Source organism: Chrysemys picta, chromosome 5, assembly GCF_011386835.1.
Source record: "Chrysemys picta bellii isolate R12L10 chromosome 5, ASM1138683v2, whole genome shotgun sequence".
Classification (NCBI taxonomy): Eukaryota; Metazoa; Chordata; order Testudines; family Emydidae; genus Chrysemys; species Chrysemys picta.
In genome coordinates, this window is record NC_088795.1 from 122,073,369 (window position 1) to 122,083,311 (window position 9,943).

A 9,943-nucleotide genomic window follows, 5' to 3' on the forward strand; every position below is an offset into this window, starting at 1 on the left:
CAGATGTACTAGATTTGAAAGTGAACTTCATGGCCTTTTAAATTAAATCCTAGGTTTCCTCCTCACCAGCTATGAAATGCTATGAGGGTGACCTTCGAAAGGCTTTTACTAGGTGAGGATATGATCTGGCCATATGCTAAGCATCTGAGAAAGGGTATGGGAACTAGATATTTCTGGAAGCCTGAGCAGGCTCCAGCTCATCTGAGTGGCCACACAGTAACCACAAATGTTGTGTCTTTGTGACTGACAGGCTTGTCCCCTGAGTGCTCCTTAAACATACAGGGACCTCCAAGAAGATTGCTTCTAAGCGTATGGGGACACTGCAAAGACAGACCCGATCCCCAAAAGTCTACACTCTGGAGAAGGTAAAGTGCCAGTACATTAACTAAGATACATTTACCTGAATATTAAATAAAGTGTACATTCTCATGGAGGGCCTTTTGAAACCACAAAGCTATGGACTTTCTTCATAACCGTACATCCCGAGCTGATGATTGCTGATATGAATCATCATTTGTGGAAGGTGTGTTTAACATCATTTATAGCAGGTGTTATCCTGAAAGTTAGCCCATGCGTTGTAACACACAGAGTCCCTTTGTTTACAATTTAAATACACTTCAGTGAGTAACACAGAATGCTGGGTGATCTTAAGGCCAAAGTAGTTCATGGACTTGGTGTGACTAGGAATTATGAGAAGGAGGAACCTGAGGGAGCCTGATTTATATTAATCAGAAGGCCACTCCAAGCTTATGGAGAGGTATAAAAATTCTACAGCATGCAAGCAATACATTTTAAAGTATCTAAATATAAATAATAAAATAGTGTACACAATCTGAGGGATTATGAAAACCAAGTTGGTTCCTCCTGTCTACACTGTGTGGAATGCATGACTATTTGCACTAAAACTCAAATCAATTCATTTGAGAGACTTCAGAACCCTGCGTCTCCTTGCTTAATCTTTCTAAAGACTCCTTTTTAATTAAAAATGTATTGTTTTGCAATAAAAGCCACTGAGATTTAGGCTGAAGATTGTATTCCTAGTGCTCAGTGTCATGTTGATATACCACCAGAATGACATTGCTATATTAATATGGCATCAGCTTTCCCAAACCCTGCCTGAAATTTAAAGTCCTATAAAGTTCATTTATAGTATAGTAGTTCTTATTTTAAAATAAAAGCTGTTTCCTTTTGAAATGCCAAACTCCGGGAGTTGTTGTTTCAGAAATGACTTTGTCTTAGCTGCTGCTGTCTACTACACTAAAGAAAGATAATGCAGTATAGCACAGAATGTTATTTCAGGGCCAAAAGGTCTGTTTTAGGGTTTTAACACTTCATTTGAAAAAAGGAAAAGGAAAGTTCTTTTTCTGGGGGGCAGAGTGCTATACAGTACCTTTATTCACACTGAGTAGTAGCTTGCTCCACAAGTATTCTCACTGATTGCAATAAAACCTACTCGTGGAATAAGGTATGATTCACCATGAAGAAGGATATAAATTTTTTTAAAATACGTGACTCCTAAGTATAAACTCTTGCAACTTTTCACAGAAAATACACTTTAAAATTATGCAAAATTATTCATATCATTCTAAAAAAAGAAACATATTTCTGCATGTCAGGTCTCTGTAGTTAATTATGCCTGTATAATTATTATTACACCTCTACCCCAATATAACGCTGTCCTCGGGAGCCAAAAAATCTTACTGCATTATAGGTGAAACGGCTTATATCGAACTTGCTTTGATCCGCCGGAGTGCACAGCCTTGCCCCCCCCACCCCCCCGAAGCGCTGCTTTACCGCGTTATATCCGAATTCGTGTTATATCAGGTCGCGTTATATTGGGGTAGTGGTGTATTTATTATTAATAACTAATACAATGTCTTGGAAATCCCAGCTTCTCTTGAAGGACCCTTTTCTGCATGTCTGAAAATGGATATCTAAATAGCCATAAATTGTAACTACTTTTCTCTTAAATGACTGTCATTTTATATGCATCCGAAGAAGTGGGCTGTAGTCCACGAAAGCTTATGCTCTAATAAATTTGTTAGTCTCTAAGGTGCCACAAGTACTCCTGTTATTTTTGTGAATACAGACTAACACGGCTGCTACTCTGAAATCTGTTGATATTGTACCCCAGATTGCAGAAACCATCTTCATTCAGCTATTAACAAAACAAAGGTTATATCCCAATATAGAAACCTGATCCTACAGTCTCCCTTGGGCACACTCCTATAGATTTCAACCAAGGGTAACTCCACCACCACCAAGAACATGCAGTACATCCAATTTAATAGCAACACGATGTTAATTTACTTACAGTCCTTCAACATAAACCAGAACTGATCAGTGAGAGCTACCATTATATACTATAGGCCAGTGCTTGCTTCATATCCCCTGAAAGAGCAGCCAAGTGATGGGTTCTCCAGCTATTCTGCTTGTGTAGAGCAGGCACAGAGAGAATTGCTCAGGGAATCCTGGAAGAAGTAGAGTCAGTGGTGCTCGCTACTGCTGCTTTAGAAATGAGTGGGCAGACTGCCCGCATTAGTCTGCTACTGAAGCAGAGGGTGGGAATCTGGCCATCACCCTATGATTGTGGTATATTGCCAGAAGTGCTTACTAGCTCCACCCCTCCATCTCCTATCCACATTGGTCCACGAGCACTAGGGGCTGTGTTCTGTCTATATATGTTGAGGCCTCTGTCACAATAATACCTAAGTATATTCTGCCTGATTCTTGTGTAAGAAGATAAGAGGTTTCCTGCATCCCCTTCCCTGCAGAGCACCTAAAAGAAAGTCACCAGAATTTACTCCTTTCTATGAAAAGGAGATCTCTGTTATATCTAGCTGACTCCAAAAAGAGTAATTATTTGAATCCCTAGAATGTCAATTGACAGGAGTCACATAGCACTACACACAATTTTCCTTTGAGCTCCCTTAATTGATGCTTCAATTGAACAGCTTGAAAAAATAATAAGTCCAACTGCAATTCCAGTCTATGTCACTCAAATTCTGGTTCAAGTTTTCATTGTTTTCTCTTTCACCTTCAGAGTCATGAGTACTTTATATGCTTTTTAAAGCTTTACTTTTCTCATCTCTCTCTCTCTCTCTCTCTCTCTCAAATAATTCTTGTATAGTTTTCTCATATTGTTCCAAAATTTGCAGTTTAGTCAATGAAAAAAGCACATTAAAAAGCTTGGGAAACTGTGAAACTGCAACAGTTTCCGGTTTTTCTCTGTACTTGCTGCAGAGATTAAAAGCCTTCTGCTTTAAAATAAGTTAGAGAAAATAATTTATTCTCCCAGTTCCATGAAATGTATACATTTTTTAAAATAATAAAAATAATAGTTAGATGTAGATGATTCATAGACTTTTTTAAGGCCAGCAGGGATCACTGTGATCACCTAATCTGACTTCTTGCATAACACAGGTCATGAAATTTCATAGAATTTCATATTAATTCTTTCATTAAGCTCAATAATTTTTGATTGAGTTAGAGCATATTTTTAGGAAGGCATCTAATCTTAAACTAAAGATTTCAAATGATGGAGAATATACCACATCCCTTGGTAAACTATTCCAATGGTTAATTAAAGTCATAGTTTAAAATGTTGCATCTTATTCACAGGTTGAATTTTTTCTAGCTTAAGTTTTCAGCCATTTAATTTAAATCAGCCCCTTATCAAGTTCTATTTTAATACATTATAAGTCAGATTCTGCCCCCCCCCATATGGTATAATAATACAAGAGTAACCTGCTAGATTAAATAGTGCTGTAGTATCAGATATATCCTCCATGTGTAGATAGTTATAGATCATAACCCTCAAGCCACCGTCTAAGTTTCTCTTCAATAAGGTATATTGATTGAACTTCTTAAGTCTCTCATAGTAAGATATGTTTTCCAGACCTCAAATCATTCTTGTAGTTCTTTTCTGAATCCTGTACAATTTTTCAACATACTTTTTCGACAATTCTACAGCTACAATTTGTTATTTCACTTAGTCTTCTGTGATAAAGGTAATAGAATTATTACCTCCATAATATACTTAGACCTTTGTAAGCCATTTGACTTCATACCACATGATATTTTGATTAAAAAACTAAAGGGATATAAAAATAATGTGGTACGTATTAAATAGATTAAAAACTGACTAACTGATAGGTCTCAAAATGTAATCGCAAATGCGGAATCATCATCAAGAGGGTGTGCTCCTAGTGGTTCCTGCAGAGATTGGTTCTCGGTCTAACACTACTTAACATCTTTATCAATTACTTGGAAGAAAACATAAAATCATCACCGATAAAGTTTGCAGACGACATAAAAATTAGAAGAGTGGTAAATAATGAAGAGGCCAGATCATAGTTAGTGATCTGGATCACTTGGCAAGCTGGGCACAAGCAAACAATATGCATTTTAATACAGCTAAACGTAAATGTGGACATCTAGGAACAAAGAATGTAAGCCATACTTACAGGATGCTGGACTCTAACCTGGGAAACAGTAACTCTGAAAAAGATTTGGGGGTTATGATGGATAATCAGCTGAAAATGAGCTCCCAGTATGGTATTATGGTTGAAAAGGCTAATGTGATCATTGGATGCATAAACAGAGGAATTTTGAGTAGGAGTGAAGAGGTTGTTTTGTCTTTGTGTTTAGTACTCGTGTGACCACTACTGGAATACTGTTTCCACTTCTGGTGTCCACAGTTCAAAAAGGACATTGATAAATTGGAGAGAGTACAGAGAAGAGCCACAAGAATGATTAAAGGATTAGCAAATCAGTCATGTAGTGATAGAACCAAAGAGCTCAGTTTATTCAGTTTAACAAAGAGAAGGTTAAGGGGTGACTTGATTACAGTCTATCAGTACCTACAGGGGGAACAAATATTTAAAAATGGGCTCTTGAGTCAAGCAGACAAAGATATAACACAATCCAATGTCTGGAAGTTGAAGCTAGACATATTCAGACTAGAAATAAGTTGTAAACAGTGAGAGTAATAAACCATTGAAACAACTTACTAAGGGTCATGGTGGATTCTCCATCACTGAAAAAATGTAAATCAAGATTGGAGGTTTCTTCTAAAAATATATATTCTAGGATTTTTTCAGGGAAGTTTTATGACCTGTGTTATACCAGAGGTCAGACTAGATGATCATAATGGTCCCTTCTGTCCTGGGAAACCCATGAAGTTCTATGAAGAAATTCCTTTATTAAGAGGAAAAGGTGACATCATTGTCTAGTTGGTTTGGTGGGGGGTCAGAGTTGCTTCACATCAGTTTGAGGTCGAGCTAAGTGTTTGTCTGTTCTGTGACCACAAATAAGTAGAGAAAAATATGCATTAAGGACCACTTGCAATTGGTAAGCCCTTGTAAGAAGCATCTACTTTAAAGTATCCCAAAAGTTTCCTGTACAATTTATTGGTACTTTTTTTATAGAGCACCTCTATTAAGCAACCTATATCTGCCAGTCACTTGGATGACTGCTCAACAAAGGTAAACATGGTGGTGCCCATGAAGCATGGTCTTGTTGTTAAAGTACTGGATTGTGACTTAGAAGATCTAGGTTCAGTTTCCTGCTCTGATACAGGTTTTCTCTATGATGTTGGGTAAATCACCTACGCCCCAATTGCTGTCTGAACAGCATTTATAAGTGGTGGCTGCAGGTGGCAAGTTATGGCTGCCTGATTCTTGCCTGCCCAGTCCCAGCAGAAGTTAGATCATTACAGGGCCTACTCTAACTTCAGTCCTTGATGTAATCTCCATAGCAGCATTCATGCCAGCAGAGGATCAGACATACATAGTCGAGCTCAGCTCTACCACATCCCAGCCAGTCCCTGCTATGCACTCTTTTCACTCTTATGCCAGGGAGGATGGCAGTTGGCAAAGGAGGAAGGTGCAAAGCAAATTTGGCGGAGCAGAGATTCTGACCCTATTTCTTTCTGTGCCTCATTTCTCCATCTCTGAAATGGGGATAATACTACCTTACTCTCACTTTGTCTTGTCTACTTAGATTGTAAATGTTGGGCTGTAGGAATTGCCCTGTTGAGACTTTTGCACTGTGGAGCTATAAACAATAATAAGTAAAAATTAGAAGAGAAGTGATAAGAATGAGAGGAAAAAAGAGGGACTGTTCCCAGAGATTTAGCAGTATGTGGCAATTCTGTCAGAAACATTTGGATAAGTATCATCATTATAACTGATCATTTCTCCAAAGTTACCAGCAGCTGAGCGTTTAGCAAATAAGGGAAAGAGCTCTGCAGTGGAAATTAAGCAAATAGTCTGAAATGTAACATCCTCCCAGTACCTTTACAGAATTAACATTTCTATATTTGTTTATTTTGTCAGTATAAATACTGTTGCTAGTCATATAATTATAAACAGAAACCCAGGTATTAGTGAAAAAGAAGATACAGCTATTGTCAAAATAATCCAGGATTTCTTGATCATGTCAGACTCACTTGGTAAGGAACCATTTTCATGCTCATGGAAAGGGGTTCTTTGCTGTCACACTTTTTAATAGTTCATCATGAAGATTCATGGTTAAAGTCCCAATAGAAAAACATCATGGCTCAGAAACTGGGTACTTCAATACAGGCAGTGAAAACAAAGTCTATATAATTATCCCACATTTTCCTTAATGTTAAAACTATTATAAGTGTGAAAATGCATCTGAACAGACAGAACATATATTAGCAGACTAATGTACACATCTAAAAATCATAAATATTCTTCAAAAGTTAGATATCTTTTCTGTTTTGGGGCTTTTCCATAAAACAATACTGGAGTGATCTGGTAGCTTGATGGTTTAGTGGATCAGCAATAGAATACAGACCCATGGCTTGATTCTGTCTCTCTCCAATACCATTCAAGAGTTTCAGAGTTTGGTGGTTTCTGTTAGTAGCCAGGTAGCCAGAGTATTATGGTCCCAGACAATCTCTAATCAGAATAATAGAAGGGCAAGAAAGAGTTTGGGTTTCATTTAGAAACACATTCAAAAGTTGTGATAAATAAATTATTGTATTCTAATCAAAACACTTGGGATGAAGTCTTCACCCCTGTTGAAATCAATGGCAAAATTCTCATTTACTTCAATGGCATCAGGATTTCACCCTTGATCTGAACACTACCTGAATACTGGAAGGAATCCAGATTCAGCTGCAAATATGATGGTTGCCACCTAACTCTGAAACCAAACCAACTTTGTGGTTTGGGCCCACTTTTCTCCAGATCTGTTGGATTGGATGGCTTGTAAGAACAGATACTGCGAAAATATTCCATAACTTCTGCTTCTAGACCCAGCTCTTTGTCATTTGTTGGCTACTCTGACGTTTATTCAGATTTTCAATATGGGTTCAGTTCAAATCCATTTCTGAAAATAGTAGGTGACGTTTCAGGGCTCGGGGTTGGGGGGTTCATTTTATCTAAACTTGTTAACTAATCCCTTACAGCTAATCAGTCTGAAAACTGCTTCTTTATAAAAATTAAATATACCTGAGTTTCAAATGCAATAATGTATGGTGCAGAGACTTAAACTTGGAAATTCATTTAGGCATTGGCAAATTGCACCTCTTTTTAAACAGAATGTTATTTTCCGAATAAAAATGGAGTGTAACATTGTTTTAAAGGATGTGCTATGAAGCGTAAGGTTAATCACTTTTCAAGAAAATAGGCCTGGTTCTCCACTGAATTGTTCCAGTTTCTTGTCAGTTTAACTCCATTATAACTCCATTGAAAACTGAAGTCACACAGTGGTGATTCAGGCCTGAAAAGTTTAAGAAAATAAGAAATTGAGGTGTGGTGGGAGGTTTATTTTCCTCCTACAATATTTCAGTATTGAAACCACATAAAATGCTTTTTTGAACTGAAACAAAACCTAGTGTGTCTTGTGGAGCAGTATGCAAAATAGAAGTGCTACCTTTTAACAATTCTTTGCAAAAGTCCCCATTTTACATTATACTATATTTTTTGCTTGATGGGATTTTCTTTACAATTGCATTATGTTTTTTAGATGTACTGTTGCAACAGTGAAAAGTATATACACAAAACACTGAGACACAACTGACTGACTGAGCACACACAGTTTTTTTAATTGGAAAAACCCAAAACAATCAGACCCCTGGTTTATTGAAGGACTGTACGACATATATAAACTCTTCTCAGTCCCCTAAAATTAAATTGAAACAATGCTGTTCTAAACACTGGAATTAAATGCATTTCTAAGTACTGCAGTTCTGTACACTGGGAATTAGAACCATGTTGTGATATAAAAAGTAAAGTCTCTGATGTTTTTCAGATTCTTTAAAACTTGTGATTAAAACCTGTGGTTTGAATTACTTGCTTTTGCTGCTTATTGCTTTTCTTTCCTAATCCTATCCATTATGACCAATGTTTTATATATGACAATGACATGGGAAATAAATAGTCTGCACTAAAGTTAGCAATTTCTATCAAACTGTCAACTTATCATTTTCCCTAGAGATTAGCATAAGTCTCCTGACACATTAGCCTTGGCTTCCACATATGTCAAATGAAGATCACACTGGGAAGATTAGTATACCAATCCTTTTAGTTCAAAAGAAATTATTTTATACTTTAATAGGTCTACTCTGTATTATTTAGAGATTTATATCTTCTGCACATTTCCCAGACATTGTGCTGAATAATGCTCTAAAAATGTACTGATTTCTCTGCTGCATTGTTAAGTTTTCCCATCTTAGTAAGAAGGAACACACAATGAAACTGGGGGAAAATGCTGTCTAATAGATTTAATTCTGCAGAATTAAGTTTCTTAAATCTGCCCTCAGATGCAGAAGCATAGCTCCATCTAATTCTGTGAGACAGAGAGACTCACACATCTGAGGGCAGAAATCAGCACTTGCTACTTAAAATCACCACAAATCTGTTTATTGCTGAAACAGTTATTTTGCTGGCAGGGTGACACAGCCATCCCCCAATCTAAAGAGGACTCCTGGCTCAGGAAGTACTTCTGAGATCTGTTTGAGAGTGTGTGAAGGTGACGGCAATACAGCAGCAGAAAGGTGAGCTGTCTGTGCCCTGCTTTTCAGCATTAAAAGACTTGTTCCTTTCCTGAATGACCTTGTCCTTGCTCTCATTTTTCTAGAATCTGTGCCTGCTTGTGCTAGTTCACCAATAAACTTACTATGACATCGCATAAGACCACAGAGATACAATACCAGGTACTACTAATATTTTTAAATGTTATGAGTTCCTTGATCTTTGCTTTATCCTCCCATAGTCTGTTCAACTGAATTCCAAAATAAGCTTTTTATAAAAAATTTCTAAAATAGATATAATGCCATGTATACTGTATACAGTACCAGAAACATGACCTGAATAACCCTATCCATATTTTGGCATTTAAAAGGTCTCCAAGCAGCCCTGTTCAAAGAAAAAGAGGAAGATTGAATAATCAGAGAGCTAATGGTGTGGAAATATATTATCCCTCCTATATTTTTTTCTTTCTTAGCAATGTGTTGCCACAGTGGGGGTCAGCAGGGCTGGTGCTACCATTTAGGCCAACTAGGTGGTTGCCTAGGGCGCCAAGATTTGGGGCGCCAAAAAGCGGCGCTCCCAATTTTTTTTTTTTTTTTTTTTTTACAACGGCCGCTGCGCTGGGAGGGAGAGGGAGTCTGAGCCACCGGCAGGCAGCCCAGGGGTTCCCCAGGTCAGCGCGCCGCCGGCAGCCCAGGGGAACCCCTGGGTCAGAGCTGCCGCACGGATCCCCGGGCCAGGGGGTAGGGAGCTGCCGCGGGGGGGTGCCTCATGGTGCGGGGGAAGTTGCCACATAGCTCCCCGGCCGGGGGGGGGAGCTGCCGCGGGGGGGCGCCTCAGGGTGGAGGGGGGGCGGGGAGCTGCCACCGGGCTGGGGGGGGGCGCAAGGTGGAATTTTTGCCTAGGGCGCGAACCTTCCTCGCACCGGCCCTGGGGGT

The 9,943-nt window shown here is 38.5% G+C and overlaps 1 long non-coding RNA gene across 1 annotated transcript; it reads left to right on the forward strand.

The window, feature by feature from the left end:
* The first annotated feature begins 245 nt into the window (after positions 1-245).
* LOC112060310 (uncharacterized) lies at positions 246-9,195 on the forward strand. The gene is made up of 3 exons (XR_002889638.3): positions 246-365; positions 8,927-9,031; positions 9,115-9,195. It is a non-coding gene; the product is annotated as an uncharacterized LOC112060310 (long non-coding RNA).
* The last annotated feature ends 748 nt before the right edge of the window (positions 9,196-9,943 follow it).